The 21,226-nt window shown below is 44.0% G+C and overlaps 1 protein-coding gene and 1 long non-coding RNA gene across 3 annotated transcripts in view; one reads left to right on the plus strand and one right to left on the minus strand.

Moving 5' to 3' along the window:
- Nucleotides 1–21,226, plus strand: part of LOC144093834 (uncharacterized) — a 229,270-nt gene that overhangs the window by 60,450 nt on the left and 147,594 nt on the right. The gene's annotated exons all lie outside the window — the stretch shown is intronic.
- The window catches only part of LOC144093836 (uncharacterized), a 40,410-nt gene continuing 28,765 nt past the window's right edge, over nt 9,582–21,226 (minus strand). Inside the window, exons 2-5 of the long non-coding RNA XR_013306338.1 lie at nt 17,688–17,766; nt 15,466–15,698; nt 13,982–14,089; nt 9,582–10,092 (exon numbers count right to left, since the gene is read on the minus strand). This is a non-coding gene — a long non-coding RNA (uncharacterized LOC144093836). The remainder of the gene's footprint in view (nt 10,093–13,981; nt 14,090–15,465; nt 15,699–17,687; nt 17,767–21,226) is intronic.

A 21,226-nucleotide genomic window follows, 5' to 3' on the forward strand; every position in this document is an offset into this window, starting at 1 on the left:
AAGCCGATTGAATTAAGGGAAACAATAAAACTAATGAATAGTTACTGAAGCAGCGCAACGTCATCTGTGCTCCAGTTTATTTGAGCCTATTTAAAGTAGTGTAAAACGCTGGTAGTTTCAAATAGAAAAATCGAAATATCTGACAACCCTTATTGCAAGCATTGTGTTAGTCCGCTTAATCGGTTATTTGTAAATATATTCACAGCCAGGCAAAAATTCCCCAGCAACGTGCTGTTTGTAAGTAAGCAGTCATTACCTGCAGCCATCGACTTTGCTTGTTTTTGCATCCTTTTATTTTCAGCTCCAAAAATGTGGAATATTCTGCACCAGCTTACTCCAGCTGGCGCTGAACACAGCGTCGTTTGCGTATGCATACCATCAAATTTGAGTAAAAAGAAAAATAAGGTGCTTAATCGGCACACCCCATTAGCAGGTAGCTAGGTCAAAGGCAGGCATGAGCATTTTATTCTTTAGCTTTCTTTTTTTGCCTTCTTACGCAGCCTTGTTCTGAAAAATAAATGTACCAACTGCAATTCCTCGGCGAGGATGGTAATGAAAGAGTAGCAATGTAGCGTCGTAAAGTAAAGTTGCATGCCAAAGGCATAGGAACATCCACTGGAATGTGCTCGTAACTGTGTATTCTTTTGTACACGGTTGCTGTTGCTCGTGCTTACCGCACCGAAGCTACCCGCTTGAAGCCCACCACCAGAACACGCAGCGATAATCGACAGCGCAAAGGCAAACAGAAACTTTGTTACTAGTGTCCAAGCATGCAACACAGGAGGACATTTCTTTCGAGACAATAATGACCTCACTTACATTTCGGAGGCCGTTGCATGGCTTAGCAAACGGGCGAGATATTGCGCTTGGAACAGGACGCGTTATTGCAACGATTATTGCCCCTAAAACTTCTGTTTTTTTTTCCTCTCTTACTAACGAGTCATTCATTCCCTTGCCTCGCACAGCGCGATATAATGAGTTCGGATGATTACAAAAACTTCGGGGCTGAGGTTCTTGCTATCACAGTTGACGCATTTGCCTCTAATGCAAGCGCAGGTTAACTCCTGCTTGATTTTACTTCAACCTAAGCTCGCTATATAATCTGAGTAGTTCACTCCGAAACTTAGCCTGCCATGTTATGATGCATTTTGAGAAGAGCGAATCTTCGATAAAAACATCAGAACTATACCTAAAAAACTGCTGGTTTAGACGATTTGTTAAGGAGGCAGCTTGAACATATGGGGATAACACAACAAATGCCACACGAATAAGGAGGCATTGTACTTGCGACAGGTGCCAAACAGTGCTATGATCATTTATCGAATATTTTAGTGTTTTTTTTACTTCTTTTCATTCATATTTTTTTTTTTTACCAGAAACAGTCTTAAGTGCCTCGGAGTCCAAGGGCATAGCAGCACGCAAGTTCTGTCGCATGGCTTGTCAACTGTTCTGGTAACGTGTAATGCGAACCAGGGTCCCCTATAAAACCTGTGCCTATTGGTTCTTCCCTTTTCATCCTTCGACATATGCTTATTCTGGTTCTTCCAGCAGAAAACCATAAGTGTGTTGTCATATGCTTTAGGCTGAGATATGACTTGCGATTGGTCGGTTTGCTGAGACTCAACATAGCCTCTCTATTTGTTGTAGCCTGCTGCTTTCAGTAAATAGCCATGGTTCATTGACAGTAATATGCGCTGTAATTTGGCGGCTCTTTGCAGCGGCATAACTCATGTTCACCCAAAAGAGAGAGAAAAAGAGAAAAATTCGACGAGACCGGCTTTAACGCTTGTCCAGCGCATAAATAGCTGGCCTGCTAATATGTTTCCACACCGCTGTCTCAAATTCATGCATTTTATCACTGTTTGAAGCTTTGTAGGAGACAGATGCTAGCGAATGCATAGCTCTGAACGTTGCTTCTCGTGCAGTAAGCATCACCTAACGAAAAGCACTTCACTCTTCAGGGATCTTAATTTCCAACTAAATTCCGGTCAAGTAATGTGTAATGCTGCGTTGTATTAACAGTACGTCTTTGTTCAATTTTTCGTATCGCACCTTTCGAAATGGAGAGGCGCGCTACTGTAAGCTGATACGTATTCTGTTTCCCTAGTAAACACATGCCTATTGGCTCATCATAGAAGCGAGTCCCGCACTATCGTCGTGGCTTCCACGATGATGTTGCTCACCAGTTATGTCTTCTTTTTTTTTACACCTTGTAAAACAAACAAGGCTATTAAGCCTTGCTTCGTTTCTGCGGATTAAGAACCGAATTTCGTGCTCCTGTACGGAACTCGGCGGCTTAAGACGTTCACGAGGGCTTTAAGTGCTTTTTTGTTCTTGGCACAAAAACAATAAAAATAAGCACAACCTCAAACGGCTCCTTACCCGGCAAGTAAGCGCAAGGCAGCGTGTTCGTATACGTGCGTGTGTTCACACAGCCAAGAGTGCGCCAGCAGCGTGTTACGTGGTGGGGATGGAAAGGGAGCGGCAGCTTAAGTGAGGAAGAGGGGAGGTTGGTGCGCGTGCCTATCTCGGCCCCTTCAGCCGGTAGTTCCCATGCGGCTCCAAAAAAACATGATTTATCCCCGACGGGGACCCGCATTACGTTCGGTCTCCATTTCCGGCGCTGCTCGCGGCGTCCATCACGGCCGCCTTCGCTCTCTCAAATATATCCACGGCGTCGAGCGAGCGGAGGCTTGAACCGCGCGCGCCACTCGGCGGAAACTTGGAAGGAGAAAAAGTTTCGCCGCGCCGCGGATGCAGTGGTAGTAGCGGCCGTTTCAAATGATAATATTTAGGCAATAACACGGCCCTAAATCAACCACCGACAGCAGCCGAGGCAGCAGCTTAAGGCACGGGCGCTAGCAGTGGTGTAGGAGGCCGGGGCGGAGATGACTGCTGGTCCAATATCGGGAAATTATGGGTCAGTTTTTGCGGCGCGAGGGGTATTTTATTGGCGCGATGCCCGGCGACGCGACCGACCGCCGCGGACGGCGGCAGCGGAGCGAGATCTCGGAGTCGGTCTTCTGCGCGTGAGAAAAAGAGGAGAGGACCGCCGGTTCTGCAAGAGGGCGCTGCTGCTTTCTTCCTTGCGCCGAGCGCCTCCATTTTCTGTTCTTTCACTTCTTCTCTCAAGTGCTCTGCAGTCAGTGACACGTTCTCCTCTTATTATCCCATTATTATTATTAGCAGTAGTAGTAGTAGTAGTAACAACAGTAGCAGGATATTTTGTTTCATTATTTTTCCGTTACTGCGTGTTGCCCTCCGATTGTTGATCGATCTGCTGCTTCAGATCAGCGAGGTCTTGGGCTACAAATATTTAATTCAATTTCCCGCGTGGATAAGCTGCGGTGAAGTTACGAGTGTGGGCAAGAGCTGAGGTGAAAGTATGCTTTCAAAGAGAACTGCTTTCGTGTGAGGGTTAGACACCGAGCGCTGCGCCTTACGAGGTTGTGCTGTCGTTTCGTACATGAGCAAGCACCCACTTCACCCGTACCTTCCCAGCGTCCGGCAGTGGCGTTGAGATGTAGTCGAATCCAAGCTGGCAGAGAGACGATGGCGAAATCGTCGTTTGTATTTCATCAAGTAAATATACATAATAAATTGCGCTTTTACGAACGTCAGTCTGCAGTCGGTGACAACCCCACAGTATGAGCACGGAAAACAGCGCCTCCAGAATCAGTGTCCTTGTCGTAAAGATTGCAGTAATGACGGAAAACAACTAAATAACTTCGCCCTAAAATGTGCTGTTCTGAGCTCGAAGTCTGGAAATCTTTTCTTAATGAACATTTTGTTTACAAAGGGAAGATGTAAACAATAGCAGCTTGCCGGAGAGCAGCGCTTCGAGCGGGTAAATATTCGCATTCCACGAAAATTTTGGCTGTCGAGTTAGAAATACAAACCTTGTCTATAAGTTATTTATTAGTTGTGAAATTGGATCAAATTAGCTGCGAAGAAATTTGCGCTTCTCTGCACGCAACCGGCCGGGCCGAGAAGGTGTAATTCAAGGGCGAACAAGTGGTTAACTCAAAATATTGAATGGCATTAGAACGTAATGCAGTGAATTTCGCCAACATGATATATATATACCTCAATTTACATTATTTCGAACTCACTCCAATTATTACTTTTTTTTTGCAGACCCGAACTGTTGTTCAATATCGTTTTCCGATAGTATTTTTATATATTCGTTTATTCATTTGAGCCTCAAGGGTCCAAAGCCGGACATTACATGAGGGGTTTATGCGATTAAGGACCAAAAAGATCGATCTGTGGCTTATATCTGGTGCAGATATTCTTTCTTTTTTTTTCGATAAGCAGCCTTCCTTTAATGAAAATATGTTCATGTTCCTTAAATTTGTTCAGCTAAAGGAAGTCGGTTGTCTACAGCGCAACATGAATGGGTGATTCTAATATGTTCAGGATTTTTACTCATTTTGTACTTACCATTCAAGCAGTTTTGCAGCTGCGAGACGAGTCTTCGGTGTAATTCGGGAGAATAGTGTAAAAATGTGAACGATATATAACGCCGCTAAATGCTGAATTCACAAGAAAAATTCGCAATAAAGATTTAATAAACTGGAAAAACAACATAGAGATATCCGCATAACATGCGGAGAAATAAAAGACCAGAAAAACCGTATATAGATGCCAAGACTGGATAAAGAAGCTACAGATTGTGCCTTCTGAAGAAAAAAAGAAATACCGGCATCACCTGGACGCTTTTCCCAGATTGACCAACGTCATTTAGCCTTAGTGCAGTAAATCGTCATGACTACTTTTTTACATCTTTAAATTAGTGAATTTTAAAGTACCCTTGTTCTTGCCAAAATTAAGCTCGCTCTTGATTTTGTTAATATCTACAAATATGCATATTTCATTTCCACGGGGGGAAAGGAAAGTGATGATTGCAAACGGATTAGTGAAATTGTTTACACCACATAACCCCACACAAGTGAGTGATACTACATGAATTTAGTTCGCATTCATGTGCTGCTACTACTCAACTGTGTATATGTGTGCTTACTCTTGGAAGTTTTAGCTGAACACAACCAGTTGCCCCGTAGTCTGACCTGGAATTACCATGTGGCACAATTAACCACTCACGGCTTGATAGAACTAGCATGTTTGAGACTGCACGCAACTAGCGTTCAAACTTAAACTTCATATAACTAGTATCATTTAGTAACATCGTGCAGCAGTTGAAAATACGATTACTCCAACACAGCGTAAAAAACAACGCATTTACGCGGCTTAAGTTCATTTGGTTCCCGGAACTCTGCTATATTAGCTACGCTTTTCATTTTTTAGCCGATAGTGTTTGTCCATGATAGTTATACTTTCTTCTGGAAAACAGCATGCATTATGAGCTGTTGCAAAACAATATTCATCCGCCATATTAGCTTATTTAACTCTGTGTAGTTTATTTTAAACAAGCATTCTTCTGTCTTTTATGTATCCTCAAGAAACCAAACACCCAATGTCTCCTTGCAAATCTGTAGCCTCTCCGTTTAATGCTCGTGGCCATGACAACTCAATAATCGAACAGATAGCAGCATCGTATAGGCCTAAATGTGATCAGAAAACACTGAAACAGAATGTGAGAAAATTACGGTTTCAAAGAATCCATGCGCGGTGTGAAATTTAAATGGAAACAATGCATGGGTTGGCAGATGGCGGCCCGTTATGTGTGTAGGCAAATCTATATGAGCCGATATGACAAGAAATTTTTTTTACTGCAGTTCTCCCATAGCTAAAGTTCAAAATCCGCTGTAAAGGTATGCAGCCTGCAAAAGGTATAAATTGCATAATGCCTGCCTTCCTACACACTACTGGTAACCTGATTCTCAAAGACGTGTGGTAGTTTCGCTGTCAATTAGTGGAACGCGGAGCGAAAATTTGAAAGCCAAACTAAACACGAATGACATTATGATGGCAGGCACTGCATCGCATACGGAAATGCTTTTCAAATAGTTCTGGCAGGAAACTCACTCCTCTGTTTTAAAAGGAGTAGACTCGTATTGCAATGTTTTGATATTCGTAAGCGGTGTTTAGATGGTATCTGGAAGTCAAATATCTGACAGTATTTCACTCGCACCAAAATTTCCACGTCTCTGTAGAGAATGCTAAGCTACCAGCTTTGTTTTTCTGACGCGCATCTCCATGGCCGATCTATACGGATTCGCTAACTATATTACGATTTCAACAAGAACGATCATATGTACTTGAATGAAATCAAGATTTCAAACGCGCCAAGAATACAGATAAGCAGATAAGCGAAAGGAAACTATAACGAGGGAACAAAAGGTAAAAACATGCATGCGAGAATAGTGGGAGTTTCGCGAACTTGTACTCAAATCTCAAATATGAATAAAAATTTTGGCCTGCCTATTACCTTCACAATATTTTGTCAGTTGTGCCGAAAAAATATGAATTGAGCGGACTGCAGTTTTCTGATAGTGCAGTGTTGAACGAATTTGATGTTAACTCGCAGTGTCCTATAAAAGAACAGTGACCGATGTTTCTTTCTGCACCTTACTCGTGGCATTGTCATAAATTCTTACGATACTCTAACATATCTGTTATTTTGGTAGATATTAATTTATTTAAACAGCCAATCCAAGAGAAGTAATTATTCGGTTCGTTGTTTTACGGTTTCAAGTGTTCGGAAATTTCTGCTATTAGTCTGTCCATTGACCTGAACGACTATGTACGAAGCATTGAGATGCAACAATGATTACAGAGCATTCTTTAGTGTGAAGAGCAAAACTTTCTTCCAAGCTGTATGCTTGATAATGCTCTGCACTTTCTCAGATACCTATAGTGACGCTTCGTACGCATCTCCTGGCTTCTTTCTTTTGTTTTTATGTATATTTTAACATGTAAAATAAATGTTTGCACAAATGGAGCCCCGTTGTACACAAATGTTTACTAATTGTCACTTCGGCCCTTCTCGACTATATCTATGAGTTGGACTTTTCGGTTTTTATTTTTTGAAAAATTCGGCGGACTTTTTTCGGTCTTTATTTCAGTACCCAAGTTTCGTTTTTTTTTTTCGCCGAATATTATTTTCAACGGATGAAATACTGACTTTTCCGGTGCTTTTTAAACAATCGCGACAATCATGTGCGGCCAAAAGTCAATTGAACTCTATCTCGGTGCTTTTTTTGATCATGAGCAATTATCTGCCAGTAATTAGCTTGCAAATTGGCAGTACTTGGAGCGGAGTTTTTGAAACAATTGCTGTCGTCATTAAAAGAGTGATTCAAGTTAAACAGAGAATGCCGCCTGACAAAAACGCAAGTTGATGCTTACTTGTAAGAGCTAAGTTGAAATGTTGTTGTTGGGTTGTCGCGCTGTGTTGAGCACGAGGACGGGGCATCACGTGGTCTGCGTGTTGATGACGGCAGCGATGGAACTGCCGCCCAATTGTCGCGGTAGCCAGCACATGCCTGGTAGCCAATGGCCCGCATGCCGTATCATGATTAACCTACTCAACCGCCTAATTGTTCTAAGCAGGGCATGATAGTGAACTAACAACACTTAGACAGCAGGCGGCGAGGAGGTGGTGCTTCCCGGTCGTCTGAGGCGTCTAAGCTATAGAGGGGCAATGCTTGAAATCGCACAACTGCGCTGCTTATCCAACAACACCATGGTCGCAGCATGCCCCTGGCTTCCTACATTCTCAATTTCACCTTTGACTCAGTGTAACTAGCATACAACAGATACCTATCTCTGCCTTGCATGTCAAGAATACTGACCTTTTTTGGTCAAAACTTAATTTCGAAAACTGAATTCGGCGTACTTTTATCCGCTTTTTTCGGTTTCAACCGAAATGTCCAACCGCTAACTATATCAAAAGAAGTGTGCGTTGAATCGAAACGCCGCGGTGACTCAGTGGTTGGGGCGCTCGGGTACTGATCCGGAGTTCCCGGGTTCGAACCCGACCGCGGCGGCTGCGTTTTTATGGAGTAATAATAATAATTGGTTTTTGGTGGAAAGGAAATGGCGCAGTATCTGTCTCATATATCGTTGGACACCTGAACCGCGCCGTAAGGGAAGGGATAGAGGAGGGAGTGAAAGAAGAGAGGAACAAATAGGTCCGTAGTGGAGGGCTCCGGAATAATTTCGACCACCTGGGGATCTTTAACGTGCACTGATATCGCACAGCACACGGGCGCCTTAGCGTTTTTCCTCCATAAAAACGCAGCCGCCGCGGTCGGGTTCGAACCCGGGAACTCCGGATCAGTAGTCGAGCGCCCTAACCACTGAGTTACCGCGGCGGGGGGTTTTTATGGAGGCAAAACGCTAAGGCGCCCGTGTGCTGTGCGATGTCAGTGCACGATAAAGATCCCCAGGTGGTCGAAATTATTCCGGAGCCCTCCACTACGGCACCTCTTCTTCCTTTCTTCTTTCACTCTCTCCTTTATCCCTTCCTTTACGGCGCGGTTCAGGTGTCCAACGATATATGAGACAGATACTGCGCCATTTCCTTTCCCCAAAAACCAATTATTATTATTATTATTATTATTATTATTATTATTATTATTATTATTATTATTATTATTATTATTATTATTATTATTATTATTATTATTATTATTAGGAACAGAAGGAGGGGAAGGAGAATTAGAGGAAAGCACGATATTGGCGCTAAAAAATTACCAGTGAGTAGCGGATCTATAAACTGGTGGCTGGAGTTATTATTTGCATTTTATCAGTTTCGTGAAAGCAACAGCGGCCGAAATAGAAGTGCGTCTGAGATTAGCGTCTTCTGCAAGTTCGCCTTGCAGTGGTCCTTTTATCTACTTCTATCGAAGTTCTGTCTGCGGCTGGCGGGAATCGGCGACGTTAGAAAAGGGCTGCTCCCAAGCCACGCAGGAGACTTGTGCAAAGAATGCTTTCTGAGCGTGTAGCACAAAACAAAATATTAAAAATGCGACTGCGATGGCAATAAAGTGCGTAGAAAAATCGCCTAAGTGGTTATTCATGCAACTTGACTGCTGTTCTGTGAAAACAGAAGAAAGCAGTGTACCAGTCGCGTTTGGGAGCGCCCTACATGAACGGAATCCGTGTCTGCATTCTCGGCATCATTTCTGGCATTTGCGGGTATATTTTCGGTGCTGAGTTTTCTATTCTTTTCCCCTGGGCACATATCTGCTCATGTATACAACTTCAGTTAAGCCGTGCATATTAACTTCGGCCATTCTATATAGGTCTGAGGCGAAGTTAAAGAGGATGTGGTCTCTTACTATGCATATATACTTCACAACTAGCCTTTCACTTGAGAGGAAACATGGGGGAAATTCGGATTTGAGGTGCATATTTCACGACGGTCTGTGGGGCAAAGCTTGTATAATATGCATCGTCGAGATAATTCTCAAGTTTCTAGAATTATTAGTTGCCCCAGAACATATGAAATGTATTGCTATTTATTTGTGGAAATCCTAGACAATAATATTTCCTTGAGCTATATGTAAATCCTGCGGTGTGAGGATCTGCAGGATGACTTGCGGAAGTCCAGTAATACGCGAATTGTGATAAAGGAAAAAAAAAGGCAACTGCGAACTTGGAACAAATTTTCATGCCATGTGCCGAACTGGCACGACTACCTCCGTGGTTTTAGTGCTGTCATTCTGAGCGCTTTCCAGCAATGACTATATGCTGCAGAAAGAAATAAATAAAAAGCTCTCAGTCAATGCAGTCTGTTTATTTAGCTTCCTTCGGTTATTTCTTAACTCCTGATATGGCTTTGAAGCCGTTCCTTATAAATGCCTTACACATGTTCAGAAGATGTGATACAGCACCTACACAGTTATAAATCGTAAGGAGCAAAAAAAAAAATTCGCTTTCATTCCTTGGTCGGTCAGGCTACTTGCAATAAACACAGAACACTTTCTTTTGGGGGAAGGACGTGACGTGCACATCGTGTGTTTCTTGAAGTGGCTGCCGTTCTGGAGGTGTGAACAGGTTGGTCGAGACTTGTTGGTCAGCATGCGTGTGTCTTGTGAGACGTGCAGGAGAGTAAAGGAGATTACCATGTACACGTGGTTCTTCTCTTATCCGGCATCGGGGTTTCAATTGTGATTCAGCCACCTGGAACGGACACCAAGTGAAATAAGGCACCTCGATATCAAAAAGTTTTCATATCAGCTCTTCCCTTCACAGTTCACATCAAACTCACTCAACGACAAATCGGTGCTTTGCAAATTTGGACTGCATATGCTTCAGACCATATACTTTGCGTAGTCTAATATCTCTTCCCGCGAGTAATATACCTGGTGGCCAGAAAGACATATAAGTTATGACTTTTCGTAGGCATCACGCCTGGTAAAACAGGCTATGTTCCTGTGATACCCTGAAGCCGCAAAAACTTCAAACAAGATGTCCATGTGAATCACATTAAACGTTGGTGGCGTATTATCCGAATTGATCGCTTTTGTGAGTATCGTGTTTTACAGTCATTTCTATTATCCCCAAATTTGTTTCAACTACTTTTGTGCCATGTATCTTCATTGTCACGTCATGAACATACTTTTTCTGCCTCAATACTGACCCTTGATTCATTCCTCATTTTCGCACAATTTATAAGTCACAGTCTTTAAAGCACAATCTTTCTGTCACACTCAGTAAGCAAGAAATGTAACTATTAGCTCAAAGAAGTATCAAAGACGTAAATGATTATTCAACTGTATTACCTTTAATCTGCACTTGTAGTACTTCTTGTCTTGTATTGCACCTTTATTTTTTTTTCAACTTGTTATATGCCTATATATGTGTCCTCTTTTATATGATTCTTATGTGTCTATATATCTTTATATACCGTGCATAATCTTGCATTGTTTCTCGCATCAGAATGTATGACATGTATGAATAAATGTCTTATTTTGTATATTTTTAATTTATATGCATATACTGTTGCTTGCTGGTCTCTAAAACGTCTCTAGTTCTTTTATTCCTGAGAACATTCTCGTGTATAAACTGAAAAAATAAATTAAATAAAATTGAAAATACCGGAACATCCGCTTTTCGCTGTAAATTTATATCAAAGAAAGCCTGTGAGAAAACGATGCGTGGTGAAGGGGACTGCTCTGGTATAGGCAGAAAGAAAAATCGCGGATCCTAATTAAAGAGCTATTCATAATGAAATCACTTAGGTACAAGGAACACTCTCTTTCCATGTTGCCTTATTATCTTGCTCATTCTCAGCTACATGCTCTAGAAAGTATCATACCCACACTGAGTAACATAGCGTGACTTTAAGACTTGACTTAGCTGTGGTTTTGGAACATATTGCTGGCATCGATCTGTTTTAGATCAGTTGTGAGGGAAAACCTTTTTTGTCCCTTTCTTTCGTTCAGATATTAGACCAGACCACACACAGAAGATTTAGGGGGCATAAACTGCAGCCTGCACATACGAACCTGCCTACGTATCCACAAATACAGCATAATAGAAAAATAATAATAATGGAAACACAAGCAGATCGTTGTGATTATTGCGTAACATTTATTTTATATTTACTGGATCTCTATATTTGTTCTTGTTCTTGCTGTCGCGTTTCAGGATTCCAATTTTCATTGCTTTATGTATGATGCTTTTCATTTACATGCAAGCTGAGATGTTCGCACATTTTATGGGACGCGGTTGCTTCTTCTCTTATAATAAATAACCACGCAGCAAAAAAACAATACGCGCAACTCTAAAATGAATAAAGCGAGCCGCGCCCACTCCTTCCAGAAGACAAGTCACTGAGCGCAGTGTAGCTGCCACGTGTGTGACACGCAAGACAGTCCCATTCGTGACATGTTATACAGATCTGCAGACAATGCTTAGTTCTTAGGTTCAAAAATAGTGCGCAATCCGAAACCAGCTATTTTGCCCATGCCTTGTCCTTTTGTTACTGCAAGCTTGGTGCAATGTGTCTCTTCAATCATCCCTCTCCTACTGTAGTGACCTTGACAATAACGCGTGTGTATTTAAAGAAATAAATAAATTTAGTAAGTACGTACCTGAGGACGCTCTGCCCCGAGTAGTGTTTGTAATGTAGTGGAAAAACAGGGGCTACAACCTTTAGTATAGCACTGTGCTTGTATACGCGGCTTCAATGGGAGACGCGTTACATCGCGGCCATCCCGGGGTGACGGTTGGTATACAGTCCAGGATGTGGAGGTCAAATTTGTTAAAGCGCTTGCACGAGCGCCTCAGATCGCTTGGTTCGCGCTACCTCCCAAGCCATGGATCGCCGATACTGACTTGCCCATGTTTCCAACTGAAGCTCAGTCGCCAGCCAGGGACGGTGCCTCGCGCAGACTCGTACGAGCGTTGAATGGCTGAATTGGCCACTGAGAACGATGAGTCCTTTCATAAAATATCTCAGACGACCTCATGCAAGCCTAAGAAATTGCTAGTGATTCGGAAAGCGCGTATTAATGCGTACTAAAAGTTTGTGACGTCAAAATTTCAGCGTTGCCCGCAGAAATCATCTGCACTGAGGTTATAGTAACGGCAGACATGAAGATCGATTTGCGCCGAAATTAAATGTCGCACGACTGTCAAGCTTGGTGTTTGGCACGATAGAAAAGCCTACAGTAGAAGTTTAATTAGAATATAATCACCTGGATAAAACTCCCAGAACTGCACTTCAGGCGCTAGAGTGGACGTTCCTATCATTGATTTTTGGCAACAGTTGTTAGAAAACGAGGTAGTATTAAGGCTGCAATTAGTTATTAGAACATAGCTCTTGTGTTACATGAACTATCCTCGCACCCTCTTTGTTATGTGGGTCCTAAATAAAGCAGCCGGCGTAAGCAGGAAATACAATATTTTTCCCCACCACCTGACGCCCTTGTAAGCACATGGTGGCTCTGACAGCGCTCTGTAACTCACTAAATTCTGGCAGGCGTTCCTCTGGTTGACCACTAGAGTCACCTGAGGATAGCAAGGCGCGTTATTGCAGCCAGCTGTTGAATGAACCCCACAGCTACTGATTCCCAAAGTTTCATCCCCCCATAGTGACAGCGCGGGCGACAACAATGTAAATTTTATCATTTTTTTTTGTTCTGTGTAATAGCGTCTGTAGTAGCAGGGTGAGCACTGCACGCAGTGTCCACTGCCGACGACTGCTGCAATGTTGCGAACGGAAAGTACACTTCATTTGCAGCGTCGAAGATGAAGTATTTATTGTGATTGTATAAACTCCAGAGGCTGAAAAACAACTTACGAAAGAGGTGCTACGAGAACTGCCTTTAGTAGTACATGTTCCAAGAATAGCTTCTTTTCGACGCTGTCACGCAACGTTTTGGCTAAGACTAAACAGGACATGCGAGTAGTCCATTCGCTGCGGCCGCCAACTATACGAAAATTTGAAAGCCTGGTTGCGGAACGCAGTGAACAAAACTTTCAGAACATACGGGATTCTGTCTCCTGCCCCACAGCAATTTGCACAAGAAAACCTTGTACGTGCGCTTAGTCGGTTTCTCACTGCATGACATTATATAGATGAACTGCACCCTAATCACGAATAGACCGTTAACAAGCGGGTAGGTTTGTATTGTTAAAATAGACGCGGAACTCTACATTATGTGTGTTTTATGCCGCATCGTGAACTATTATTGTTCTAAATACCTTTCCTTTCTAGCTAGAGCTTAGGAACCAAAATAGCATTTGCGCGTGATGTAAAAATAGGGAGGAACCCACTGTATTCGAAAAAAAACATGCTCAACATGTGCCAGTGTAGAAGAGTGCGTTGAGGGGCTAGTCGGTATGACATTATGGGAACAATGAATAACTGCACAAAATGGACGGGACAAGGGAGAAGAACCACACGAGACAAGCGCGCTTGTCTCGTGCGGTTCTTCTCCTTTGTCCCGTCCTTTTTGCGTAGTTATTCGTTGTTCCCATAATGTGTCAGTGCTTATGTTGGAGTTCTGCAAAAGAGGTGTGCAAAGAAAGCTTGCGCGCACTTACCTTTTATGGCACTTACCGCTACCTGTTAAACAATATCCAGTGTCCCCCGTGTCACTGGGAGGTGGGGGGGGGGGGGGGGGGTGCATCTTTGGAAGCGCCAGTGCATCGAATTCGGAGTGTCAGCCTAAAAGGAGGGAGATCAATAGACAGAATCTTGCCGCGGCGAACATTCTTCAACTGCTATTTCTCATTTTTCAGTAAGTCTCAGTGTCCGTGTTCCTAAATACGTTCGTAAATATTCAGGGACCGTCAGAACTTAGAAGCGTTATCTGTATAAACTTTTCAATGCCGTAAATCATTGCTCACTGCGTTGCTTGCCAAAGGCCGATATATTTTAAAGGAATACAAAATAAAAGACAACGACGCCCTTTTTTTTCAGCACTGGTCGTCTCTTAGTTAAGATGACTAATGAACATGTACGCACCGATAAAGCAAGTGATAAAAATGCTAGCAGCATTGCTTAAATCGTCAATCTGAAGAATGAGCAAGTTATTCTTTCGAATTTTCCCTCGGGGACAGCGTATTTCAATGAATTACTGAAATGAGCTCACGTATTTAATGGTCTACTCTGAATTTTTGAGCGGACGAACTAAAATGATTGCGTTAATAAATAGTAATGAAATCGACAGTGAAAACTATGATAGCGCGAGCGACTAGCGAGCCGGCCTTGGGAAGATAATTCCGCACTCGTGATAAGCTGCACATGGCACGCTAGCGTGGGCTATAAGAACACGACGGTCTGGAAAATAAAGGGCTTTTTCTGTTGTACCATGGTAGCGGCTCTTCGTAGTTATTACAAAAACATTATTGGTGGTAACACTTCTCATGCAGGCTGTAGTTACTTGCGACAAGATCTAAAGTTTAACCAGGCTGTGATCTCATTGCTTTCAGATTAATCTAGTCTAAAGCCAGGCTCAGTTCCGAAACATATGGTTGACCCTACCATGTTTCAAACATTTTGCATTTGCATTGTTTCTGCGTCATTTCATGTGTTAAGACATGACTGCCATTTCTACGGAAGAACTAATCCGCAGTGTTGCGGCCACGTTACATGTTGAAACCAGGACTTAATGTTCGCGCGGTCTGTGTATACATTCGAGAAGTAGGTATAGCGCTGGAGGCTTCTCATAGATTCTTCCTTCAGCGACATAATTTTTGGAAATATTTCCGCAGGCAAAAAGAAAAAAAACATTCGGGAGCTGTGCGTGAAAGTCCTTAGAATGTATGTATAAGAAAGAGATCGACAATGTACCACATCATTGGTTATGCTTGATTTCAACGCAAGCCACGCCGAGGACCCTGAGTATTTCGTCGATCTTCATTCAAAACACTTCGTCATCCAACAAAACATGGCAGTTATCCTCCACCTTATAGTTCTGATAACCTACGTCAGCCAATTTAGGGCACGGCGTTGCCGCCTTCCATTCTGAGCGCACATGTTACGCAACAGTATAAGAGAAATGAAGAACTATATGATGCGGAGGAAACACTGGTTCTTACCACATTCGGTTACTGGAGAGGTACGTCACCTTGGAGGCGTACGCAGTCGTCCTGCATGCTGCCCCAGACGCGGCCACCAACGAGGAACAGCTGGACGCACAGGCGGCGCCGATGTGGGCACGAACCACGCACTCTTCTTCCAGCGAAGGAATGCGCATTTCTGACAACAGGCAGCCCTTCGCTGCAAGAATGGCTTGTGGTTCATACAAGCGCTTCCCGATGGCCCCGGAGCTCTGAAAGATGCGAAGGCGAGAGACGCGCTGGGTCAACGGAGAATGTCTCATGTGTTCAGTTATTAACGACAGCACATGGTTCTGCACTTTCGTGCAAAAGTTTTCAGACCACAGAAGTTGCTGTTGAATTGTATAGTGTTGCTCTTACGTCACCATTGGAATTCCAAAGCTCCTGAAGGTTCTGAGGATTAGAGTTCTCACTGTCCAGAAAATTGTACTGTGGCTCTCATGAGACGCGAATACCAGCTCAGGAGGAACTACAATCTTCTGAAGAATTTCTCAACCACGGCAGCATATATACACATGCACACGTACGAGCAGCATTAAAGGGAACGCTTAATTTTTACTCACGATCAAAATTTAAGAATTTTGCTTCTCATTCGTGCTTATGATGTTACCGTTGCGTGCTCATTAATAAAGTGCTGTCTTTAATATAGCTTCGGCCTCTGTAAGGGGACGTTGTGTGCAAAGCAGTGGCTTTAAGGAAGTACAAGAGGACATTACTACAACTAGTGTGTAGCAACGTTCCTGTTATAAGATTATTGAAACCTTACTGTTGTTGCCCTTCAGCATTGATTTTATCGCAGCCGTGCGTCGCAAGTAATAGCCGGGATCGAGCAGTCGAGGTTGTGCGCGGTTGACTCTAGTCGAATTGAATATAATGAGAAGAATCAGCAGAATTTCGGTCAACACTTGGTCTGCATAGTGAAAATTGACAAGCAACACGCAATATGTAGAAGTATGTAGCCCCTGAACACATTGCGTTGCGCAAGTAATTGCTGTCTTTACTCTGAATAAAATCGCTCTTTCATTCCTCTAAATGACATATCAGGGAAGGTAAGCACTTCTCTCCATAGAAACAGGTACCGCCGTATATCTCTCAGCCCGCATGTGCTTTTTTGCTATGCGGTTTCTGACCAATATAAAATAATATATATGTGTACAATATAAAGCAGACCGGCTGCACAAATTAAATATACTGTAAGCGTATAGTAAGTGTATTCTTCAAACTGCATTATACAACACTACCCTTGCTGTATGGCTTGCCCCTAGCAGCACGTGGCATCTGCCCAACATTGGGAATATATTGGCAAATGGTGGCCCTTGTATGACCGGTATTTGCCAATGCATATCCAGTATTGAACCGATGCTTTGTGCTGCTTGGAGGATTTCGAATGGCATGACCTGTAAAAATGTAACAAGGTGTGAGTTTCAGGACAGCCGCCTCTGAGGCTTCGCTGCTACATGAAATTCTCCTGTGTGTCGTTAGACGGCGGAGTTCGACTCCCGACTGCAACAGTCACATTTCGGTCTGCGAAAAATAAAAACATAAAAATAAAATAAAAATAATATTGGTTGTTTCGGAGAGAGGGGTTGCGTACTCAAATCTGGCTCAGGTTAAACAGCCCTAATTTATCGGCATGAAGCCGGAGCTCTCCACACTGCATGCGTCGTATATCCCCGGTGTAGGGATTTGTTACGCAAAACACGATAATTAGCGAATCAGTAATGCGGGGTGCTTAGCGAGTCGTTAGCGTAAAGCCGCGAGAGAGTGTTCTCGCCATGCTTCTCTCCGCCGTCTCCCCCAATATAAGTTAACTCTGGTCACGTATCACCCTTTCGGCCCGCGCAGAATCACAACCATAGCCGACGAGCATCCCAGCCCGCGTTTGCCGTAAGCGGTCGACAGGGGGCGAGTCCGTTGGCGGTATCGCGTCGGCACCGCATGTAATGCCGTGGAACGGCCACATCGGAGGCTTATATGTACACACACAGGCGGAGCATGACGGCTATTGCTGCCCGAGCCTCCGAAGCAAGCTAAACAAGCGCGGGACAAAGCAAAAGGAAAGGATCGGTTGTAAAGCACCCGCTTTATGGGCCGTTCCCGAAGTTTATGAGACAGCGAAGGGCTGCCAGGGAGTGCGGCGGCCCGCTCGGGCCGAGGCGCGGCTGTGGGCCTCGTCGCCCGGGTTGCTGCCTGAACTTGACCTGTTGGCTCCGTCGTCACTGGCGGCTGGCCTTGCGCGGGGCTCGTATACGGCAGGTATCACGGTGGTGGCCTAGTAACCTGCATGAAAGAGAAAAAGTTTATGCATTTGTGAGAGTTGGGTTGCGCTGGCGGTGGTTTGCCTTGATGCGGTCTCACTCAAATCAACCAAGGCCCTTTCGCGGCTTAAGAGGTTTTTGAGGCATTTTGTTTGATTTGACTGCTTCAGTGCTGCTTTGAAACACTTCACAGAAGACGAAAGTTGTAAAAAATATAAAATGAATGAAATTACTTAATTGGAAAATAAATAAGCGGTAGCTTTTACTACTGGCATGTTATGTACTGCCACGAGCGTGCTTTTAAGTCGGACGGGATGCTAGTGTCGCCCTTTCCGAATAGATGTGCGATGAAGACAAGCCAATGGCATTTACAGGGCCAACATATGTAAAATTTAGGTCCACATATTGATAAAAAGTCAAAACAGGTAGACACACCTCAATGTTCCAAAGTGCCCCATCACGATCGCTTCAAGATGGAGTCAAGATAACAAACGTGGATTCGTGTGAATCTGCTTTCCACGGTACCCCTTAGTCTCTATTCTGGTCCGGGCCGCCGCGGTGGCTGAGTGGTTATGGCGCTCGGCTGCTGGCTCGAAAGACGCGGGTTCGATCCCGGCTGCGGCGGCTGAATTTCGATTGAGGCGAAATTCCAGAGGCCCGTGTACTGTGCGATGTCAGTGCACGTTAAAGAACCCCAGGTGGTCGAAATTTCCGGAGCCCTTCACTACGGCGTCTCTCATAGCCTGAGTCGCTTTGGGACGTTAAACCCCCCTAAACCAAACCAATCTATTCTGGTCAATTTGTTTTACTTTCTTTTTTTTATCTCCTTTTTCTCCGCGGTTATCCTGAGTATCGGCAGGCCTTGTGCGCTCAGTATTTGCACGACAATCAGTTGGCTAAACCAGTGAGGGAAGATTCACAGATACGAAGCATAGAAAAGCGCAATGATTGTGCAAGAATGCTTGTAATCTTGAAACTATAACCGACGTAAAGAAAAATACACGCTTCGTAGCATCATTCGTTTTGACATGTCGGATGATGTGTCGTGATACGCTGTTTCATTTACAGCATAATCAGTGGGGCAATTTTGCGTGACAATTTTCCAACGTTGCCCCCTTCTTAGGAATGTCTTACACTAGAAACTTCACCCGATTATCCTGAAATCGGAAAGTGTATGTGTTTTTACCTTCCTAATGCTGCACATTGGGTGCAAAAATTTACAGAACATGTTTTTGCATCCCGAAACAAACGAGGAATTAATGGAAAGTGGACGTAAAAGTGTACAAAATGACACTTCAAAAAGGGTGCCCTGCTTCGCCAGCGATCTTTTAGTTGAAACTGTCGCCAAGCAGCGCATGACGCACAGGAGTTTTGAAAGTGTTGCCTTACGCTGCTATCGCTGCGTAATGTTGCGTTGTCACAGACTAGTACAAGTAGTACATGGTGTATTCTACGGAACAATGCATGCGTCTATACGCTCGGTCCATTTTCAAGCCTACTGAAAGGCTACCATAAGTGCTAGTCTATTTTTGTGGCACTCGACCTTCTTCGTTCAGGTGAATTTCGAGGAACATTTTTCTTTCTTTTTTTTTTCCTTTTCCGGAGCTCTGTGGTAATCTGCAGCGAAACACTATAATACGCGTGTTAACCAGTCGCATCTTTCACGTGGTAGCAACATGTGTAATATTTACATAACTAACTTCAAATATGTCAGAAAAAGGCATGAAACAGGAGCGGACTTGTCATTCGCAAAATTTCCAGCCGGTGTTGACTAAGGCAGCACACGTCAGTATCTTTCACACATTCAATACTCATAAGCCAAGGATTTCGTGCTTATCGAAGCTTGTGCTGTCGATCGCATCATTTGCACGACCGCTGACGTGGACTACTCACAGGGTTTAGTGCTGGAAAGAGTTCACAGCTGTGAACTCTCGCAGAATTAGTGTGATTAATGTCTTTAGACGCCACACAGCCCGCAGCGCCGGATAAATTCCGAAGATGCTGCAGAAAAGCTCCGTGCGCCGGAAGAAAAACAGAGACACGGAAAAAAACCCTGCACCACAAATTATAGACATGTATGTAGAATAACAAACCAGAGGGAATTAATCCTAATGAACACGCCTTGAGGTTCGCATGCTTGTACTGGGGCTCTGAAATGAGTAGTTCATTCCGCACACGGAGTGGAAGAGTCGCTAAAGGCTAAAATATTGGGACTGAGCGTCCGACTAGGGCCACAAAAGCACACGGTTCCGCAAAAAGAGCCGAGACACTGCAAAACAAAACAAAAACCGTCGCGGCACAGCGCCGCTCGTCGGCAGCCACTTGCACTAATAGCAAAGCTCTTCACGATGCCGGTCCTAGATGGCGGCAGGGTCGCGTCTTGCAAGCTTTCTCGTTTCTCCGCATGGGGTCCCCTTGTCGCCTGACTCAGCAGCTTTGGAGAGGGGGGCAGGGAGGAACGCGTAGGCGAGCTGTAACGGGGAGAAGGTGGGAGGCGAGGGGACAGACGGGTCCCTCCTCTCGGCCTTTGTTTTGATTGCAGCCTCGTTTGCTACATGGCTGGTGCCAAGGCGATATCGACCCCGGCCTTTTTTGTCCTCACCACGCTGATCCCGCTCTTTTGTTCTTGGTCACGGCCCGGGTTAATCTTCCGCCCCTAAAAAATAAAATCCACTGCGCCGGCTGGTGCCTTCTTTCATTGCTTTTAAAGTCACATTATGCCCGGCTGTGCTCTCGAATGCGTTGCATGTAATTATATTAATTAGGGGATGTGACAGCCCGCACAAGACGCCGGAAGGGCAGTGTTAAATTCTACGTGTGTTGTTTGGATTACATGCTGGGTTTAGGATAAAAAGCAAGAAAGAAAGGAGGACTAGGAGATTCAACATAAATCTAAACTTTATTGGAGCGGTTTATTTATCTCCGCGTGCATATTCTCCTGCGTGGATAACTTGCAGCGAATTTATAATGGCAGTATACTAAGGGACCCTTATGAGACAGTTTCGATGCCCTTTCTACGCGACGTTGAGCTCAGCACCACCTGACAGATCGGTGTGGTATGCAGGACGGTTATAGACCACAAAAAATGATGTTGAATAGCTAGTACGCTGCTGTTTATTTGAAATCTTTGCGTTTTGTTCGGGTCATTCAAAGATAATCTCAAGTTTTTTCTTTCTTGGTGGAAATCAATGGCTATAAAACAATCTCACTAAAGCACCACTTAATTGTCGATCACATTTTTAAAAATGTCTTTGGACGTGTTTCTTGTGTTTGATTTTGGCACTGCGCATACCTCATTTGCAGCCAAATTTACGCGTGTACGTAGCGTCTTATGAACTACAATTCTTTTTTTTTTCTTTCTCCAGGGCACGCCACGCGGAAAACAAAAGTTATATGGGCGCCTTAGCGTTTTTCCTCCATAAAAACGCAGCCGCCGCGGTCGGGTTCGGAGTTCCCGGGTTCGAACCCGACCGCGGCGGCTG

This window comes from Amblyomma americanum, chromosome 6, assembly GCF_052857255.1.
Source record: "Amblyomma americanum isolate KBUSLIRL-KWMA chromosome 6, ASM5285725v1, whole genome shotgun sequence".
Classification (NCBI taxonomy): domain Eukaryota; kingdom Metazoa; phylum Arthropoda; class Arachnida; order Ixodida; family Ixodidae; genus Amblyomma; species Amblyomma americanum.